Raw genomic sequence first — 21932 nt, 5'->3', positions numbered from 1 at the left:
GCAATATCACATGTGAACGTGGCGGCGTTACCATTGTATTTAAAAAGATGTCCCAGCAGAGTAACATTGTTGCTAGCAGTAACTAACACTGCTGCCTGGTCCGCTGATACGAGCAGAGGAAGAAAATTGTTGCCTGCAAACCGCTTTTTCCAAAGTAAGTAATAGACTCTTGACTGGGGGTCTAGACTAAAGAAACCCCGTGGTGTTTTCTCTAAGTTAGCGAAATACTTAGTGCGGAACTCTTTTCTTCTCTTTTCCACCCAGCTGGCAAGCCGTATCTAAAACTGTGCTGTGGTCTAAACCCGCTTTCTCCGCAAGCCGACTTCATAACTGCGCTGTGGCCTTACGCCGGCAATAGAAATTTTTGCCGCCTTTTCGACTTGTGTGCAGTAAGTAATGCGGCACAGCTATTTATAAGTCTGCCTAATTCAATTGTAATTTACCCCACAATCAACCTCTTTGTGGCCCCTTTTTTTGAAATAAAAGTCGTATTAGTTACCTGAACTTAAGGTATAATTAGACAGTATACTGTGGATTCATTTTTTAATTTCCTCATTTCGAGAGCCCTTACTTTTAAAACTGATACAGATTTAAATCTCGTGAACATCGCTAAAACTGGAATTTTTTTTTTAAAACCAAAATAGACGTAAATTGCATAAAATATTCATGTCCTGAACGCACTAGACTGTTCTAAACCGAATAGAAGTATGTCAGGCCTTGCATACATCTTAAGTTATGTAAATGGAAATATAAGGCTCAACTTGATAATTAAATCAATGTCCACGCACACAATAATGTGTACATAAGCTAACCCTAACATAAAGGAGGGTGACTATGGTTTTCTTTTAATTCTTTTAAAACAGAAACAAAGAGCCGCCCAGTAGGTGGGTGAACCACATAAAGAATTACAGCTCAGAACTCAAGGTAAATGAAAGTGGGCCGTTTATTTTAGGCGAACAATGGAACTGTACCCCCTAAAAAAACAGCAATCTAGTAAGCTCCTGCTTCATTTCTTTTTAGCAACTCTGATGCACAAGAATTCATTTCTTTGTCGCCAACTGGCTAAATATTTGGAAGTACGCTGTCTACTTAGAAAATAAGAATTTACCCGGCATAAGTGAGTGATTTATCATTGTTGAAACCTTATGACTACTAATGGTTCTAAATTAAATATAGATATGTTGTGTTAAACTGCAGGACAAATAATGGTTCTAATTTGAACACAGTTAAGTTTTGTGCAGCCGCCACACCGACTGTATAGAATTTGTAACCTAGTTTTTATAATTAGGCATTGAAATGTAATTAAAAAATTTTTAACCAGGTAGAACATGTATTAATGTAATTTTGTTCTTTCAACAGAGGGTCATCTACTGTATGTAGAAATTCCTTGTCCTGATGATGGTCTTATGAATAATCTCTAAAAGACCGAAACGTCGACTAATTAGTCCAAGCCTGCATGTAATTCATCATACCATTTTTGATTTTCTTCTGTTTAGTTGAAATCACAATGTTATCTTGTGTTTAGCAGTCTGGACTTTCTCAGATATACTAAAGGACTATATAATTTGTACTGTGTATATTTGATGATAACATTTTGTGTATGTACCCTATTTTGTAAGAATTTGTTTGCTTCTTTTGTATAAAAATTATACCTTTTGTCTTGAAAAAGAAAAATAATAATATTCAGACAATATAAAACCCTGGTTTTTGCATTATTTACTTTGTTAGTGTGGTAACATTGTATGTATTGATTATGATCTGAAGTTATTAACTTAGTACAGCGATTGATTAATCACAATTAGGTACTCAGATTTATTACAACAGAGTCCTAGCACGCTGATAAATAATACTTGAATAAAGTCCCTTGCTGGTCCATTTTCCTTGTATAACAAGTATTGCCCGAACCCGCAAGGGTAGATTGGGTTGCTCACCTCAATATTGTATCTTGCCTGTGAATCCAGCAAGGCTGTGAATTGTACTGAAAGAAGAGAGCATGTGCAGATTATACCAGCTTGCCTCAAGACACGAAGGAGTCAAGGCCACTGTGAACTGTACATTCATGTGATCGTGCCAATGTACCAGTGTTAGTTGAAGTATCCTTCCAGCATACGATGTGACAGGAAGGAGAAATAGAAGGAATTTTTTTTCCTAGTAAATGTTGCTAAAACATCTAAATGTATTAATCATTAACCCTTCTATTGTTAAAACCATATGGTTTGGAATTTGCAAGGAAAACAGGATGGTTAGACCCTCATGCCATCTATGCTAACCAATCGGGTACAAGTTTTACTGAAAATGTAACATTTTATTGTAGTCTGCCAAGAATTAGAGTACAAATAATGACTTCTTTGGAGGCGTGGTTGGCTTTAGGGGGGTGTGTGAGCTCTTGAGAGGGAGCAGATTAGACCAGACATCATATGGGTTAGGTACGAGAAATGTTGCAGGAGGAGATTGCTGCAGCCTGGGAGGAGATTGCGTCCGAGGAGAGGTGGGGGGGGGTTCTTGCTCATATTCTTTTCAGGGAAGTCCTTGCACATCATATTTTTGGCAAGGCAGATCACATTCTTCTGTGGATTTGTGAAGGACGGGCTGTCTTACTCCTAAATCAAAGACGAGGGCAGAGAGCAGGGCCGGCTCTAAGCCGGTGCGACCGGCGCCACCGCACCGGGTGCTGACTCTTCGAGGGAGTGCTGTGTTTAGTATTTTATTGTTTTAAAACCACCTGCTGCTGCATTGCTGGCCTCCGCAATTTTCATACAAAAATAAAAATGTCAAGATAACTTGTGATTAATGTTCTTCTTGGAGAGAGAAGTAGTTCTGTCAAGGGGAAGTTTTAACTCATTTTATGGTAGCACAGAGTGTTAATGTCCCCGCTGCAAAGAATGTGTACCATGCTGATCACAAAGTGCATATAGTTTAAGTAGGGCAGTGCTTTTGTCAGAGAGTTCCTTTTGTTAGTAGCAGTGTAGATGTTAAAATCCTAACATGGAACAGTGAGCTAATAACTGTCATCAAAAAGCTGCATGCAAAGGCAAGGTATAGATTTGAAAAGTATGATGTTTTCCTCCGTCTTTCATTATTCTAATGTCTCAAAAAGGGATTATTTTGGTTAAAAAAATCCTTATTATTAAATGTTACCCCCAACCATGGGGTTATGTTTTAAATTCTGAGTCTGTGCTTCTCCAGACCAAGTACTCTTAAACTATACTGTCTACCAGTATGGATGACATGCTACTCCTACACCTTGTAGTCCTCTGTATTATGTACCATTTCTTATACACTGATGTACACACCTTTGATTGATTGTCGCTGTGTAGTGTTTGTGATGTAAAGTGCTCTGACACCCTACACTGGTAAAGGTGGTGCTATTAAAAACATCTGAGAGAGAGTTGATATGGAGACTTGAGGGGGAACTGTTAAAGGGTAGTAGTGAGGGAGTCTGTGGGGAACACCCATGAGGGGCGCCAACAAACATTGTCGCACAGGGCGCCACCAGCGCTAAAGCCGGCCCTGGCAGATAGAAAGGGTTTTTTAGAATTAGATGCTAAAACTCTAAATTTATGCTTTGACTAATTAATTAGTTTTGAAAAGATTTATTTGTCTTATGCATTTATTTTTCTTCATAGGCGATTTTTGCAAACTATTAATTATTGATTAGCCTTGCAAACTCACTCTTTTTCTTTGAAACTCTTTGAGTTTTGACTGACATTTTGCGCCACATTTTCTTTTCTACATGTGATGCTTATATGCAGACTGTAATATGTTCTGTATTAATGCTATTTTTCATGTTTTCCAAATTCTGTAATCTGGTTGATATTTAACTGTGAAATTACTGCTGTAGCAGCACCAGTTCTTCCATCGTTACTGAAGCAGGTGTGTTTTGTCGTATGGAGTCTGCAGGGTTGTCCTCCTTCATTGGTTTGTGGACAATATTGTCTTAGTGCATCAAACGTATCCCCCACCTCTTGATGTGTGGTGGAAGTTTGGCGTTCGGGTTGCTATACATCGTGAACGGTGCTTGGTGGTTCGTCACGATGGTGAATAGCTTCCCATAGATGAACATGTGGTAATGCTTGCAGGCCCACACTACTGCCAGGCTCTCTTTCTCTGGTAAGAGAAGGCCCTTTCTACGTTGGTCAGACTCTTGCTGGCATATGCCACATTGTGCCTTGATGAGTCCCATCCAGGTTTGTGTTGGGCGAGGATGGCCCCTAACCCTACTGGGCTGGTGTCTACTGTGAGCTGGGTGCACAGAGCTGCATTGAAGTAGGCGCGTAATCCCCCGCCGTGACAGCATGTCGGATGTACACAAATTCTTTGCTATACTCTGAGCTCCAGAGAAACAGTTGACCTTGTTTTGTTTGTTCTTGAAGTGGGGTGCTCATTGTGGAAAAGTATTTGATGTAGGCAGCGCAGTAGCTTGCTAGCCCCAGAAATTACCTCACTTCTCCTAGGCCCACAAGAGGTTGTTATTTGTGGAGTGTTTCAACTTTGCTGGGGTCTGGCCGCATTCCTTTCTTGGAGAATGTGTGACCAAAGAAGACCAGTTCCCCTGTTGCAAAGTTATCCCTTGCCTTTGGCACCCCCCATTTCTTTTGCTGACTGGTACTGGTGGTAACTGACTCCGACTGTCCCTGGGCTCTTCTTAACCATGACCAGAGCAATGATGAAAACACAGTGAAAACATAAACACACATTAGGGAACACTATGTCTTAGGGTACCTCTATGATTGGTATGACCTACCCTATAAGTCCCTAGTATATAATAGGACAGGGGGATTAAAACTTCCTTTAAGACCCTAGTATATAATGGGCATGGCAGGTTAGAGGCCAGGAGCCCTTTCAGCACTTGCATGGGTGCACTGCTGAGAGCCCAAGGTCATTTTAAATGCAGCCCTGTGTTGCAGCACTACTTTTAAATATAAATTGTGCCCAAACTCAACTTTGATTGTAGGGGCACTTAAAAGTGATAAACTGCAATATTGTGGTATATTAGGTACCCCCAGGGTCTCCCGTAGGTGTCCCAGGGTGGGGGTCATGTAGCTAAAAAACAAGACCTTATAAAACAGATTTTATAGGCCCTGGTGTTGGAGAAATTGGACATTTCATTTTTCCCATTGTAGATGCCCAGCCACATAGGTTAACATTGTAATAGTTTATAAACTCATAACTATCGCTAGGGATTATCAAAAAATATCATTCAAGGGCTTAGGAGAATGGTAATGACTAATCCAACAATATGCTATTGTTGAATTTATCCTAAAGTATACAGAAAATAAGTTATAAGACTTACTTGTCTGCAAGCCAAATCTCAGCCTTCCTGCTCTGTCCCCTGATTAGTCAGAGTTAACAGGACTAGCCAGGCTTCTTTGATGAAGTGATAAGTGGCACGCGGGAAGAGAGGCTATCTGGTAGGAGGCGGCTTTGCCACACAGGAATGCCAGAGCAGTGGGGAGGGGTCGTAAAGCATGAGCTTCAAAGGAAGAATGGGACAGGCAGAGAATGCCAGGTCCATCTACCCCCCATCTCCTCTGAACAAAGCCAGATGGCACGCTTAAGGAAGGAATTTGCAGATGTTAGGGGGAGGAGAACTATGGAAATTAGGCATGCTGGAGGTTGGTTCAGCGAGCTCTTGATCCAATGGTGAGACTTCAGTTGTATTGAGTTTTGGAAAAGTAGTGCTTTCTGGGAGACCATTATGCCACACTTTGGAGGAAGTGTCATGCTCTGGGATGTTGCCCTGCTCCTTGTTGAACAGGAGTACCCTCCTGCTTGACACCAGAGAACACTGAATAAGTATCTGAGAGGCGCAGAGCCTCTCAGATCTGCTGCTGGGAACTAAGAAGAAGAAGGGTTCATCTTGAAAGTTTGTTTCGCACCACCAGGCCGTGCACTCTGACTGACTGCACCTGCTGCACAAACTGGAACTACAGCACTGTGGACCTAACAGGCTTCAAGAGCAATAAAGAGTGGACTCCCTGCCATCTACAGGATAAAAAGAGCTCACCTGGACCATCATCACCAAGAATCCCCAGCCTGGAGTGCGTCCAGTGGATTTGTGTGGGTTTTATCCAAGAGGATTGTGGGAAATGAAGTTGCAAACTTTCCAGGACCCTCTTGGTGATTACTGACCTTTGGATTGTGTTTTGGGAAAAGTTGGACCCCCAGAGAAACTTCAAGAAGAAGTTCCAGTACTTTGGAGAAAAAAGTTCCAGAGGGGACTGACTCAACCGAGAGAGCCAAGCCGGTGACCTTAAACCGTGAGCTGGCCTGCCCTGCTGGTTGGTCCTGCTGAAAAGCTCTGGAGTTTGACCGGGAGCTCCCTGGAAAGCAAGCCAGCGAACCCTCGCCAAACCCGGACTGGTGAAGAGCATCGCGGGGCCCTGGCAGAAAAAGCTCCAGAAGTTTCTAAGTCCGAAGATAAAACTTTAACCGAGGCCTACCTCAAGGGGTAGCCGCACAAGGCTCCATTGTGGTCGACCTGAAACTTTGACCATGTCCTGCGCTACCTGCCCCAATAGGCGCTATAGGTTTCTATGTACTATACAGTGATAAAGCTTTACAAATTTATATCTCCGGTTCCCTACATTTAATTTTATTTTTTTGGTATCATTTTAAAGATCAAAATACTTCCTATTTTTATATATTGATGTTGGATTTTTATTATGTGTTTATGGCGTGGTAGAGAAGCAGACCAGGACAAGTGGGTGGTTTAAGCGATTCGGGTTTATTTAACAGTTTGCTTAACACAAAGAATTCTGGGAGTTGAAGTCCTATCCCCTTCCTTGGTTCCTCCTTCGTGGGTGGATTCAGATGAATTCCAGTGTACCCAGGTGGCTTGATTCTCAGCAACTCGCCGGTGGACAGGACCGTGGGGATAAAATAAAATAAAGGAAACCGTATGGAAGATGGACTACCTTCTACGGAACACCGCCGGAAGCAAGGGGTGCAGGGACGTTTGCCACCACTACCGTCACCAGGGTTTCTTGTGCACGTGAGGCGGGCTGAAAAGGAGCCTAGTTACGGTGTCAGGGTTTCTCTTCTGCTACACCCCCTCCTTTGGAGCCCTCAATTACGCCACCCCAGGCGAAACCAAAGTGTCCCGTACCTCGTGTAGCCACGATCCTCCTGGGCCGTGGCTGGAGTCTCCGCGTTGCCAGGTAGGGTCTGGCTGCCTGTCTGTTCCTCCCTCAGCCGCTTCCGGGTTGGGACGCTCTTCTCCGGGTGATGGGTCTTCCTCGTCCTCCTGAAAATTTCCTGAGTCCTTCCAGGGACGCACGAGGAAGGTTTCCACCAGCGTGTCCTTCTGCTTCGCTGTCTCGGCCGGTCCAAACGAACAACTTCCTCCTTCGGCGTCTTCCGTCTTGAACCCGCGGAAGTCATGTGATTCAGTCACATGACTTGGAAAGGCCATGGGCTTAAAGGAACAGTAGTCCTCCGGAAAGGTCTGCAAATATAGAATCGGAGATGGAGAAATATAAGGGGGAAAGTGTTCCTTCGGGGGTTCCGGCCGTTCATGGAAGGCGCGTCCTCACAGTGTTGTGTCATAATTATTTTGTGAATTGGTGTTTTTAAATGCTTTACATACCAGTCTCTTAAGTGAAGCCTACCTGCTCTCAGCCAACCTACTAAGTGTTGAGTATGGAAAAAAATGCTGAGACCTAGACTGTGTTAATAGCCGTATTGCCAGTGGTAGACATATTTACCACTGCTAATAATCCACTTACCAACATCACTCTTTTTGAGCTCGCAATTATCCTCATTCAATGTCAGGCCAGCCTTCTCAACTGCTGCATACCTCCCACAGAGCCCTCAGTTGTGCGACCAAATACCAAAATGACATCACTGTAGTTCAGAAAGTTTTTTACCAGCCTTATCACTCTCAGCATCATCCCTTGAAATATTTTGGCCACGGATGACACTCCGAAGTTTAGTTGTTTGTAGCGGAAAAGCCCCAAGTGAGTGGAGAATGTGGTAATGTACAGTGAGTGCGAGTCAAGTTCCAGCTGGTGATAGCCTTTGAATAGGTCTAGCTTGGAGAACGAGCAGGCTCCATTGAGGCAGTTGATCATGTTGTTCAGACCTGGGTGCCTTTTCCCTTTCAATGGCTGTGTTTGGTAAACGCATGTCAAAACAGAAGCATATCTTCTGCATGTTTTTCTCTGGCACAGCCACAATGGGGGACACCCATGGAGTTGGCACGTCAGTGGGCTCAATGATGTCTTGTGCTAAGAGACTTTTTATTTCTTCCTCTACCGACGGCTGAAGATGAACAGGAACTCTGTGGTGACTCTGAGCCACCGGTGTGACTGCCTCATTAATTTGAAGGCTGACTTGCACATCCTTCCGCTTTCCCAGCACTTTGACGAGTGCAGGGAATTCTCTTAAGATATTGGGATGCTCAGTCATGTGATATGTCATGGCCAGGAGGCCCATTACTTGAGCGGTAACGTTTCTGTGCAGACACAGAGCTGGAATGTCTCCCTGTAGAATGTGCACCTTTTCCCTCACGGACGTTCCCTTGTATGGGAGCATCTCCACAATGCCCCAACGTTCACTACTAGGCGTTTCCCACCCCATGTGAAAACATGGACTGTGTAGGGCAATAAAGGGAGTTTGTGCTTCATTTTCTCATATTATGAGACACACATGATGGGGCACCTAGCTCATCGGTTGGGTACAAATCGAGTCGTGTGATTCCCGACCTGAAGATCCACTGTTGCTGTCTTCTTGATTTGCTGTTCGTCAACTAGCTGGATAAGTTCTGAATCAGGGAGACAGGGTTCGTATGCAAAGCAGAACTTTATCAGTCAGTAGAATGCACACCATCAACTCAGAGCAAGTCGTCTAGTCACAGTTATTAAAAACGTGGTAATCTGCAACCACCACTTTAAGTGACTTATGCAGCAAGTGAACAAGTTTGCTGTGACTGCTAAAAAGGCATGCTTTGGGTGTGATTCCAGGTCATAGAACAGGTTCTCAACCTTCTATTAGGTCTATGCACACTCTAGATTACCATGAAGCCAAACAAAAAGTCAGGATACCAGTTTAAGATGCAATCATGCAGTTAGGGAAGCCATTTTGCCATGCAGAGGATATTCATATCCCAACACTTCCCAGTACATCCAACCAAAGGGCGGCAGCTTAAGGAGTCTACAATGTTATTGTCCGCAAAGGGCCTAGGGCTGTGGCCACCAAATCAAAAGTAGCAGGTCTACTTCTAGGTAGGTGATCCCTCAACTACACTCCAAGTGCACCCAAAATAATTAGAAGGCTCAGAACAGCTGCCTTCAATCCATTCTGTACAACGCTGTGGCTCCAGCGAACTCCGCAGAATTTCTCCAACCCTAGGTTTATTTCAGATAGGGCAGGATAGACACGTCTTGGCCCAACCATTACATAATTTCACTCTTGGGTTCCAACATCAGACACACCTCACTGGAATGGGAATATCAATCTTGGGTTCAGAAATTAAATATTAAGAGTTGGGCTGGGACTGTTAATCCTGGGATATCCTATCAGGCAAAACAGTTTGCTTAGTGAGCCTCTCCTGGGTTATGCCAACAGATAAATTCCATAAAGCTGAGAACTAATGCTTAAATTACAACTACTCTTGCAAGTCACCACCTTAAATGATTGCACAACTAAAAGTGCCCACAGACTGCATAGGATGGAAAGCAGAAAAATAACAAACCCAAACAGCCTAAGAGACATGCTACCCTGACTGGAAGGAAAGAACATCACATCTTAAAAACACAAAACCAAAAACCTAAAGAACAAACATTTATCTACACCATGGGTACTCACAAACTTTCTCTCGGGGGTCAAATTTACAGTGTGGTTTGTGGCTGAGGGCCGCACTGGTGGAGGCGGGGTCAAAGGGGAAGGGGATAGGGTGGAAGCAAAAACTAATTGTGACCATGATGTTGAACACAGGTCCCTGCTAAAGACGCCTTCGTCCACTGAGCCACCAGACCCAGCATATACACATTTCTCTCTCTCTCTCTCTCTCTCTCTCTCTCTGTCTCCCTCCCTCCCTTTCCCTCCCTGTCCCTCCCTCCCCCTCCCTCGCTCTCCCTCCCTCTGTCCGTCTCCCTCCGTCCGTCTCCCTCCGTCCGTCGCCCTCCCTCTGTTGCCCTCCCTCTGTCGCCCTCCCTGTCGCCCTCCCTCTGTGGTCCTCCCTCCGTCGCCCTCCCTCCGTCGCCCTCCCTCTCTCTGTTTCTCTGTTTCTCTCTCTCTCCCCCTCTGTCTCCCTCTCTCCCTCTGTCTCCCTGTCTTCCTCTCTCCCTCTGTCTCCCTCTCTCTCTATCCCTGTCTCTCTCTCGGTCTCCCTCTCTCTCTCCGTCCCTCTCTCTCTCTCTCTCCGTCCCTCTGTCTCCCTCTCTCTCTCCATCCCTCTGTCTCTGTCCCTCTGTCTCTGTCCCTCTGTTGCCCTCCCTCCTCTGTCGCCCTCCCTCCTCTGTCGCCCTCCCTCCTCTGTCGCCCTCCCTCCTCTGTCGCCCTCCCTCCTCTGTCGCCCTCCCTCCTCTGTCGCCCTCCCTCCTCTGTCGCCCTCCCTCCTTTGTCGCCCTCCCTCCTCTGTCGCCCTCCATCCCTCCTCTGTCGCCCTCCCTCCCCCTGTCACCCTCCGCCCCCTGTCGCCCTCCTCCCTGGTGCCCTCCTCCCACTGTATGTCTCCCTCTGTCGCCATACTCCCTCTGTATCCCTCTCCGTCTCCCTCCCTCTTAGTCTCCCTCCCTCTCCGTCACCCTCCCTGTCTCCCTCCCTGTCTCTCTCCCTCTGTCTCCTTCCCCCTGTCTCCCTCCCTCTCTGTCTCTCTCCCTTCCTCTCCCTCCCTCTGTCAACCTGTCTGCCACCCTCTGTCTCTCTCCCTCTGTTTCCCTTCCTCTCCCTCCCCCTCCGTCTCCCTCCGTCTCCCTTGCTGTCGCCCTCCCTGTCTCCCTCTTTCTCCCTCCGTCTGCCTCCCTCTGTATGCCTCCCTTCCTCTGTCTCCCTTCCTCTGTCAACCTGTCTCCCTCCCTCTCCCTTCCTCCCTCTGTCTCCCTCCCTCCCTGTCAACCTCCCTCTGTCTACCTCTGTCTCCCTCCCTCTCCCTCCGTCTGTCTCCCTTCCTCTACCTTCCTCTGTCACCCTGTTTCCCTCCCTCTGTCACCCTCTGTCACCCCCATCTCCCTCCCTCTGTCTCCCTCTTTCTGTCTCCCCCTGACTGCCTCTCTCTGTCAACCTCTGTCTCCCTGCCTCCCTCCCTCTCCTTCCCTCCCCCTCTCTCTCCCTCTCCCTTCCTCTGTCATCTTACCCCGTGTGTGTCAGCCCTCAGCCCGGGCTGAGTCAGCTTCCCCAGCGCGAACACACACAGCCGCACCCGAGCACTTCACAGGTCTTTAAAAGACCATTTACATGTTAATTAAGCTTTGTTGTATTTCACCTCCTAGCACCCCTGCATCTCCGCTCTGACGCTGGAATCCCCGGCCCCCACAGAGCAGAGTCTCTGAGAGTCCAGACTGCTGCAAACCAGCAGTGTTTGCTGACACAATGTAATTTTTTTTTATAACACAGGTACGATGTCTGCATGGTCCGCGGGCCGCCAAGGAAGGCTTGCCTTTCCGCTGGCGGCCCGCACTATGAGTACCCGTGATCTACTGGATCCTCATCACTCATCAAAGGATACATGCCACCACGACACTCAAGAGAAAGGTCAGGTCACAGCAAGTATGCATGAATGTACATTCCGTTATAGAACTTTTCCCCTTTACATACTAACTGATACAAACCTCTCAATCTTGTCAGGAGCTCCCCGAACTGTCTTGTATGGGTCCCTGCTTGCTCACGTTTATGTCCACTAAGTTGTTTGCTTTTTTCCTTCTCCTGCCACTGCCAATGTTAGTTTCTTTTTATTCTGTGTTGGTGCCAGTGCTTGTTTTGCCAATGCTTGTTGTTTTTGGGTACTAGCAACAGTGTCACATTATTGGACATGTGAACCTGCCATGCTTATGGGTGTGGCTGAGGCACATGGCATGCTTATGGCATGGATAGCCATGTGTGGTTAACTGCCACTGAACTGCCTATAAAAGCCCAAGCCTGTCAGTGCTTGGCTTTCTCCTCGTTCCCGCTTCAACTGGAGACTGCTTTATTTCACCGCTTCAGGATTTCCTCTTTCACCATTGGACAGAAGGACGCGACGGTCCAGGACTGCTTCAAGCATCGGACAGCTAAGTGCAGTGCGCTTTATGGCTGCGTGTGAAGTGAAAGGCTGTGTGACTTTGACTTTGACATTTTCTGTTTTGGTATCGGAAGGCTCGTCCTTGCATATTTGCCATGTGAATTGGCCATCTGGTATTTGGCACAGGTGACTTTTGATTCAAGAATATGGCATTTACATATTTGTTTTGCGCTTAGGGTCATTTTATGTTTGAAATCATTTCTATTTGTATTACGCTTAGCGCATGGAGTCATTTTATGTTTGAAATCATTTCTATTTGTATTACGCTTAGCGCTTGGAGTAATTTTATGTTTGAACTCATTTCCAACTTCTGAGAGTTTTGTTTCTACACTATTTGCATAGAACTTTGATATTAAGACGAATATTGTGAACTTGATACCACGCCTTGCACATGGAAGCATCCTGTTAATCCTCTGCTCAACATATTGTATGGACACTGGCTTATGTTGCCCTTTGGGCCTGTCCCTAGATGTGAATATTTCTTTACGGGTGTTGTGTGCAAACGAAACAACGTGTCTAGGTGCCATTCGTTTACCTGGCTGTAGATGACACATAATCACAGCCAGTGACTCCCTTTTGGCAGCATTGTTCCTAGAGAACTATTATTTGAATTGTATTCTCCTGCAACCTACAGACAAAGGCTAAGAGAGTATCTCAGCTCCTCTTGAGAACCAGGTGAATAACATAGCTCACTTATAATGAATGTTCTATGTTGAGTGCGCCAGGGTGGCCCAGAAGTGTCTCTGTACTCATCTGTTGCATTTCTTATTCTGTAGAGAAACGCAAGTCCTCAAAATGGTGACCTACTCTGCAAACAGATCCCCTCAGGGTGCCGGGCTGGACCAGGCTGTGTGGAGTAGCAGTGTTCTCTGAGCCGAGCACACTGACCACAGCGTAAAACACAAAGCAGGCAGCAAGCACTCACTGTCCACCATGGGGGGGGGGGGGGCGATCGGCTATGCTCGCCGAGGCTCCTGCAACTCTCATCACCTTTCACCAACTCATCTCACGCGGAGCCAGCAGAGCTCGCTCTCGGAAGCTGCAGCCCCGGTTCCTGGTCCCGGGTGCTGCACAGTGTCTGATTGGTAACGCGGGCAATGCCCAATGGGCCGGTGTCTAAGTGCTGCTGTGGGCCTCTTTTTTTAGCAGTCTGGGGGGCCATTTGGGCGCTGTCTCTATTGTTCGAATACAGCCAGCGGCCCCGTAGGTGTCTGAGTGGCCTTTCTAGAGGCAGATGGTCGCTCATTACCTCAGTTTAGCAAGAGGTGTCACTCCCTTTGTCTCGCTGGCCGGCCCATTAATGTGTGCACATACTGAGTGGTGGCAGGGGGCCTGAGTAGAAGTGGCCTAACGTGTTTCACCACTGTAAACTTAACGCATGCATTTTTTTTACCTCCCCTCCTAAAGTTTTTTTTATAAGATTACGCCAAACAGTGATTTGCGCAGTGCTTATGCAAATGTGGGCCGATTTTTTTTTCTGCGTGCCCTGGCCGATTTTCAATCCCAATCCAACCCTGGTGCTGCAGCCACGCTCGCGAAGCCATTCAGCGTTAGGCCACTGCAGCCTGCAAGGTGTGCGCTGTTTAGGTTGAGAAGCCTTTACATGCCTGCGAGCCTCAGTCTTTGCCCCCTTAATCGGTGTGCCCTCTTGCCTCATTCGAGCAAAGGAGCTGGGGGCCTGGACACCAGTGTGTGGAGCTGCCTACGAAGGACCTGGAGGCAGGGCCCCACTGTTGTGTGTCCATGGGACGGCGGACAGCGTCTGGGTCAGGCTGTATAATACCAGCTTCAGCTCAGCCCCAGCCCCACAAACACGGCCCGGCAACCGGCAGAAGGCCGGTCATTGATCAGCCAACGACGCATCAAGAGGTGAGCTGCAGTCAGGGATGAGTCAGCGGCATCACAGCAGTAAATTTGCAGCAGTCTAGATACTTAGCAGCAAACCAACAACCTAGCTATTCAGTAAATTCATAAGGAATCGAGCAGGTAAGGCTTAGAGCTGCAGGGGCTACGGGGGGGTGGGAGGGGGGTAAGGAGTGGGGGGGGGTGACCGACCAGCGTGCTCTCTCATGGCGACCCCCGCTCTGCTTAAAGTCCAGGCATCCTGTGCGGCGGAAGGAAGAAGCCGGATCCCAGATTCTCTTTCTAACTTTTCAAGGAATATCTACTGTGGAGGGGCAGATTCAGTGCACCTGCCGCACCAGCACCTGCAGCCCATCAGCTGAGAAAAGCATACTGAAGTTGCTGAATATAGATTCTCCGGCCCCTCAAGTGTACATATAGATATACATACACAATATGAGGTCAGGCCGGCAGCATGGGACACTACTACATCCACAATTAAAGCGGCAGAGAAAGGATGGGGAAGGAACACTGCACAGCATTCTAAGTCCACCAAAAGGAGAATTAGACAGTCCAGCAACGTTATCATCAACTTCTGCTGAAGTCGTTCAATATTCAAAATCGCGCAATGAGCCTGGACAACCAGCATTACAGGATATTTTAAAGTTCTTGAAAGTGCTAGCAAAGTCCCAGGGGAAGTCATTATAGACAGGGTAGTGCATAGAGCTCTCAGCGCACAAGCAACTACGCCTAAAGTAATAAGAACACATGGCACAAACCCGGCAGATTTTTCACTAGCGACCCATCGCCTTCTGGGTACAAAGAAGCACAAAATAACCTCTTAGTAGCGGACAAGAGTTCTTGTATAGCATTCAAAGCCGACAATGCAGTCCTGACAACAGCAAAAGGCCATGACCTACTGTTGATAGAAGCACAGGTTCCTAGTACACCAACAGGAATGCTTCAGCAAAGAAGTGCATCCAGCAGCCATGCAGGAGTAACAAAACCTGTTTCCTTATCGTCATGTGGGCAGGAGAAAAAATCAGTGATAGACCATAACGAGGATACAGATCTCAGTATACCTCAGGACCCTAGCCTAAATCTGAACAATTCTGTGATTAATATATCATCTGGTCTCGATCAAAATACAAGTGACGAGATATTTTTATCATCTACTATCCGGGTACCTGTCCTTGTTTTGTTAAATACAGATAAAGTCAGAGGAGGCCAAAACACGACACCAGATGCTTCTTCAAGCCCAATGGACTGTATGCCCATTAAGAAAACCAACCCGTTTAGTTTAACTTTGGAAACGGGTAACACCACCCAGGATCATATACCAATTTTAATCCAGAAGAACATCTCCATAGAGAAAGTGCTCATTTCAAATGGACAAAGTGAGATAGAGCAACCCAATTCCATGATTAACCCTCTTAACTCAGCAGACCTCTCATTATTAGTAAAATACGACGAAAAGATCAGGGAAGGCGCGTATGTTCCAGAGGGCAAAACCAAATATGAAAAGGGAATTTGGGGTAGTCTTCTTAACACCATGGATACCATTGCTAATGCTCTTAAATTTCATTAAGACAAACTAAACATTCACATGGACTTATTAAACACACTAGTGGTCTATGTCATTGGAATAGACTCCAAGCTACTCAACCTATCAAATTTAGTAGCAAAGGCACAATCTGATAAAGACAACCATTGTTTACATGTACCTGCGCTCACATGATAGACAAAATTTCAGAGCTACCAATCATTGTGGGGTCAATGGTGGCGGAGGTGGGGTCAATGTCAGATAGAATTGCTGAAGACCAAACTGGCACAACTGTTTAACACCATGGCCACTGCCCAGACACTAAAACACTAACGAAGGCATCTCCTAGTGAACCTATGACCACACAGGATAAAAACGGGACTGGAAATAAAAACAAGCAATACAAAAGGTTCCTATAGGCGCAAAGATCAGCCACAGAATCCAATATCATCAATAAGGAAGGGAAAATCTATCAATAAGGGAAGATAGTATATGAAGCAGCCCACTAAAATCCCCTTACCTTTGTAAAGAATCCTCTGAGCTACCACAAGCACAAGAAGCAAGCTTTACTCAAGTCACCGATATCTCGGCCTCAGCTTCTATTCCAATACAAGAAGGGCTAACTAAAAGAGCAAGGAAAAGACTAAGAAAAGCTCATAAAAAAATCAAGGAAATTAAGAAAAGCAATGATTACCAGCTCACTCTCTAAACCATAAGAAATGTATCCAATTTTCAAACTTTTTCTCGCCCAAACAAACCAGCTGCGGCATCTCCCGCCATGTACAATGCCAACAAGTCAATAATGCCATACCCAACAGAAGCATTAAACTTCCAGGTGCCTGGACTTGGTCAAGTTGAATGGCCCACCCAAGGAAGCAGTAACCTGCAGACAGCAATGCTAAATACGGTAAGAGGAAAGCGAGACAACAATACAGCTATATCGGAAATGATTCCACTCTACATACAGCTTCCAGCTTTCCCACAATCCTGTAATTATGCTGGTCTATCTAACGCAGAAGATACCATACCCACACCCAGAGATGGGAAGACCAAAGGCTCTGCGATATCATCTAAGAATGGTGGACAGCAAAAAAATGTATTGCCAGTGGGCATGAACCTCTCCGTCTCCTCCATGAAAGTAATATTCACCCCACGTTACACCTCAAGGAGTACTCATGATATTTTAAATCATGGTAACATTTTGAAACTTGAATTCAATCCCGGAGCTCAAGGAACTAACGACGGATGATTTAGATTGCGTCCAATTCAAACATGATCCTAATAATCCCAATAAAGGAGTGTCCTTCACAACCTGGCATTGCGAAGAAAGTGCTCAATTGTTTTTTAGAAAATAGTCCCCAATTTGAAATATGGGGTATCGAGCTGCGGAAATGTAATGATAATCAATATCCAACCTTATTAATTCCAAATCAAAAGGCAACGAGCCCCACTTTATCAAATTCTGCGACGAGGGAATCATCCGGGGGCCATATTACCTTTTTAAAGGGAGCCATAGGCCCTCTTTCTACTCTGGGCTTGTCCTCTGGGATCAAAGTTACAAGTTGTGTCTCGGGCTTACTGGTTTGTGAGGAGCTTAAGAAAAATCCAGTACCAAGTGATGATTGGGGTTGGCTCCCGAAGATTCTGACTACAGTGAAAGTTGGAGTGAACAATTGATGCCTAAATAGTCTATCAATACAATTAAACCTTTTTAGGTCTCGGGACCTATAAGCTGCGAAGCAGCTTCCGGTCCGGAGAATTAATGTCAGTTAGTAGGGCAGTTTAGACCCGCCTCTCAGCTCCGTTCGCTTACATTGGCTGGCTTCCTAAACAGAGGCCAGCCATTGGAAGAGAAGTGAGTCACTCCAAACAAGCCCGTCTTTTTCGGATTTGGGGGCGTCATTTTTGCTGTTCTTTAGCTCATGACGTCGTCCGTCACTCAGGACAGCAAAACACGCCCCCAAATCCGAAAAATTTCAGAAGCTTTGAGGCAGCCATTGTTGCCCAGCCGGCGCTGAGTACGGTGATGCTGCCGCTTTCCACCCACACTAGAGCCGCTTCCTCTGCTTTGACGCGGACACGGGCAGTCAGGTAAGTTTTCTTTTTTAAAAAAAATGTATTTTTTAACGCCCGCGCCAGTCCCGCCCCCCCCCCCCCCCCCGCCAGTCCCCCCCCCCCCCCCCCGCCAGTCCCGTCCCCCCCGCGCCAGTCCCGTCCCCCCCCCCCCGCCAGTCCCGTCCCCCCCCCCCCCCCCGCCAGTCCCGTCCCTCGCGCCAGTCCCGTCCCCCCCCCCCCGCCAGTCCCGTCCCCCCCCCCGCCAGTCCCGTCCCCCGCGCCAGTCCCGTCCCCCCTGCGAGTTGTAAGGAGAGAGGATCCACCGGCGGAGACGCGTCCACGCAGACTGTGCAGCTTCATGTTAAAGCAACGGTAGCTTTAAAAACCGCGGCAGGTGTCCCTGACTTCCTTTATCTGCGCATTAATAAATGTGCTTGTGTACCGCACCGGAGCGGGTGGCGCGGCTCTCAGACTTCTATCTCAAGCTTTAATGTGTTACGAGCAGTGGCGGACCGTCCATTGGGGGCGTTGGGGCGTTGCCCCCCCGCCCGCACCCGCAGCTCCCTCGGCGTACTGCTCTGAACTGATGTAAACTCTCAGTTTACTTCAGTTCAAAACGCCGAGGGACAATGCCTGTCAGTCAGCATGATGCAGGACAGCCCACCCCCTTCAGAGTCTGAAGGGGGTGGGCGGTCCTGCATCATGCTGACTGACAGGCATAAGGCATTGTCTGGGGCAGGCAGCAGCACACCGGTGCGCATAATTGAGGACGGAGACACATTTTTTAGCCTTGCCCACGCATGCGCACTTGTGCCTGCTCGGTTGTTGGATGAAGAGCAAAAACTCGCTCTCCTAATGGGCAGGCGGGCAGATTGCAACCATGCCCTGTGTCAATCCTGGCGCTGCTCCAGCGCCAGGATTGGCTGAGGACGGAGGGCGGGGTTCCGGTTTCCGCTCCAGTGTGAAGGCGCCAAGGTCCCACTCCCAGGCCAGAAGAAGATGCGGCGCTGACGACCGGTGGTAAGGTAAGTGCGCAACTTTGAGAAGTGGAAGGTGCTGGCCTGGGGCTTTCCGTGTGGGGCAGAGTGCAGGATATCGGCAGTACTAGCTGATGCTCCCCATTTGAATATGCCCGCTACAACCCGGAGAACTGTGAGGCTGCACAGTTGGAGTTGGTATTTTATAAAAGTGGGCACGTCATACGCTTCCAAAAATGTGTTTTTTGCACTGAATGTCTTCATGAGTGTAGCGCTACACCTACATGGAGTCCCTTTGCATGACGTGAAAGCCCTGATGTATATGCAAAGTGGGTATTATGAAGTAGATACTGCATAGAAGGCGCCGGAAGTTGATGTGCAGAGAAAATGCGGGCTAATTAGATCACACCTGTTCTGATTAACCCCGGCCGTCAGGAGTCATTCCCCTTACGATGCACGGTGCGTTCTTGTCCATGTACAAACATGGAGCATTGCATTATAATTAACGAGTATAGAACTCTACTGGGCAGTGTGGGCATTAGTAAGCACAGCAGTTTTAGTAAAGGGGGGTATTAAAACGGAACCTTTAACTGCGAAACGGCCTCTTCAAAGTAGGTGCCTCATGTGAAATGAGGCCTCAGCTTCAGGTATGTTTATTGGATTTAATTCCCTCCAACTCTGCCCATCTTTCAGGAAATCGAGAAACTTTCTCTCTAGTGAGTCCGCCTCTGAATGGCTAGACAGGTGGCATGTGGTTGGTTGCTGTAATAAAATCACACCTGAATTACGAGACCTGTATTCGAATTCTCCTTCGAACTAATCACACACTGTGTGATCTTAGGCAACCCTCATATTGATTCTTTAAAACCACATAACACAACATGGAAAACTGCTTGCAGGAGTGGTAGCGACTTTTGTTCACTCCGGCTGTCACTCATAGGCAGTAGCACGTTATCGCCTTACAGACGTCTGTTCGGGCAGCGAGTCACACGTGGGAAGCTGCTGCATTCGAAGCTGGCCCCGCGGGACTCAAACTGCTGACCCAACCAGTAATGCCATGCTTATCCCATGAGCCAGTGTGCGCCAGTCAAGAATCATCATCCATCGATCTCTAACAGGTCTTGGAGGGCACGGAGAGAAGATGGCAGGATGTTTTTTGTGGCAAACTGATAAACACACTTAGAAGCATTGTTCGATCTATCAGAAATGTTCTATTATTTGCTATTAGCCTGACCCAAAATATCATAAAACAGACCTAGGAGAATGAAGCACAATTTAGCCTCGCAGACTGCGAGGCTAAACACAAAGTATGCCCGAGGCTGAGGCCTCATTTCACTCCGTGGCACCTGCTTTGAAGAGGCCGCTTTACGAGCCTGGGTGCTGTCTGTGTGGGAGGCTCCAAGCCTTGTATGACAAACATGCATTCTCACCTGTATTAGTCTCTCTCACCACAGCTGCGATGCAGTTTGCAGGCTAGTTGTACAGCTCTCATCTAATTTCACTGCCAGCACTCTTAAGCCTGACAGGATGTCCTTTAGTTCTAGGTCTGCTTTTAACACCCCCCCCCCCTTTCGAACATCTTAGGTTGTTTGGGCTCGCTCGCTATGGTGCAGAGGGACTCATTTTACGCCCCACAACTTTCAAAAGTCACCAGCCGCCACTGGTTACGAGAGTGGCTATGAAGCGACCACGGCGGCTCCATCCAACGACCGACCGCAGGCGACAAGATGCAGTGGGCCGCTCTCTGGCTGTGTCTCCTCCCGGGCTTCGTCCGTGGCGCGCCGCTGCTGGAACCCGGTAAGCAAAATAAAACAGAGACAGTAACACTAACCTACACGTTTTTCAACGAGTCCTGTTCATAGAACCTGTGGGGACTTGTCGGTGGGCGGGTTATATTGCTAATAATGTTAGCCCTCCTCCCCCACAACTTTCTGCGACATTACCACCCCTACTTCCTCCGCTCCACTCCCGCGCCCTCACTTTTCTTTCCCACCCTTCAACTCCCGATTCAGAGGCAGAGTCTGGCGCGTTGGAATTCAAGTCGTGAAATAAATACTGAAACATGCTTTGCAGTGTGAGACCCCCTTGTGGCAAAGGAGCCCCTGGGGATGGGGGTACAGTTAGTAAAGACCCAGAAGTCGCAACCCCTCGGCAGCATTTGCACCGTGTGGGTCCAGTGGAGTTGGAAAGAAAGGGGGGTTCGGGACAGGGTTTCCCTCCGGGTCTGGGGCTGGGGGCATGGGTGTGTCGCGGGGTACTGCCCCGAGGGAGGGCAGCTCGTGTCTGATACTGAACGAACGGTCTGAGGGCGCTGGTCTGCGGGCAGCACGTGTCTGGTGTCCTGGAGTGCAAGGGTCGGGCGCACCTTTCGGGTGTGAAGGCACCGCAGACCTTGGGTCACAGAAGACGCACGCTTGAGGGCGCACACTTCCGGGGGCAGGTCCGAGGGCTGCAGGAGTCTGAGCGCACGGATGAGGGAGCCGTGAGGCTGGCGGGGAGCGGCCGTGCTCGGGCTCCAGAGCACAAGCTATGACCCCAGGGGCAGAACTGAGGACTCACAGTGTGGGGGGTGAGGGGTAGGGCAGAGCGCATCGGGCATGTGCTGTTGGCTTCCTTGACCTCAAAGACACTTAAAATTCACCGCACAAATACACCCTCTGCCACCAAACATAACCATGACCCTCAATGGCAAAGGGCAGAATCCAGGCAGTGCCCACCAGCCCCTAGATCCAGACCCTTGGAAACCCCCCCCACCCCCGCCCCCTCCCTCACACAGACAGATCTGGTGCCACCTGCGTTCTCTTTTCTTTCAGTGTTACCTTCAGAGTAGACCTTTACAAAATAAAACATCGAATAGTGTGCCTACGCATACTAGTGGTTGTACCAATAAGCAGGACACACAGAAGCAGGAAGCAGTGGCATATGTTTTAAACTTTGGAGCAAACTTATTTTAACCCTGGCCTCCATTTTGCGCAACCCTCAAAGCTCAACTTCGGTGTCCTGCACAGTACAAAATGCTTGGAGTACATGCGTTGTAGGCCGTGGTGGTTAACCAAAGCAGAAGGGGCTGGGTGGCGGGACGCACAAATAATCTCCCTCCACCCCTGGGTGCAAGAGGGTCACGCTGCAAAGCACATTTTAAATACATTGGGTGCACTTTGTGAAGTGTCTTATGGGATCAGCTAGACGAAGGAATTTGAAAACCACACAGTAGCACGACATTTTTAGGAAGTCCACAACAAATCACAGGGGATGCGTCTCGTTTAAGGTGGGTCAGATTAGGGACCCCTGCTGC

This window comes from Lissotriton helveticus, chromosome 1_1, assembly GCF_964261635.1.
Source record: "Lissotriton helveticus chromosome 1_1, aLisHel1.1, whole genome shotgun sequence".
In the NCBI taxonomy this organism is placed as follows: domain Eukaryota; kingdom Metazoa; phylum Chordata; class Amphibia; order Caudata; family Salamandridae; genus Lissotriton; species Lissotriton helveticus.
Note: the sequence above shows the minus strand (reverse complement) of the source record.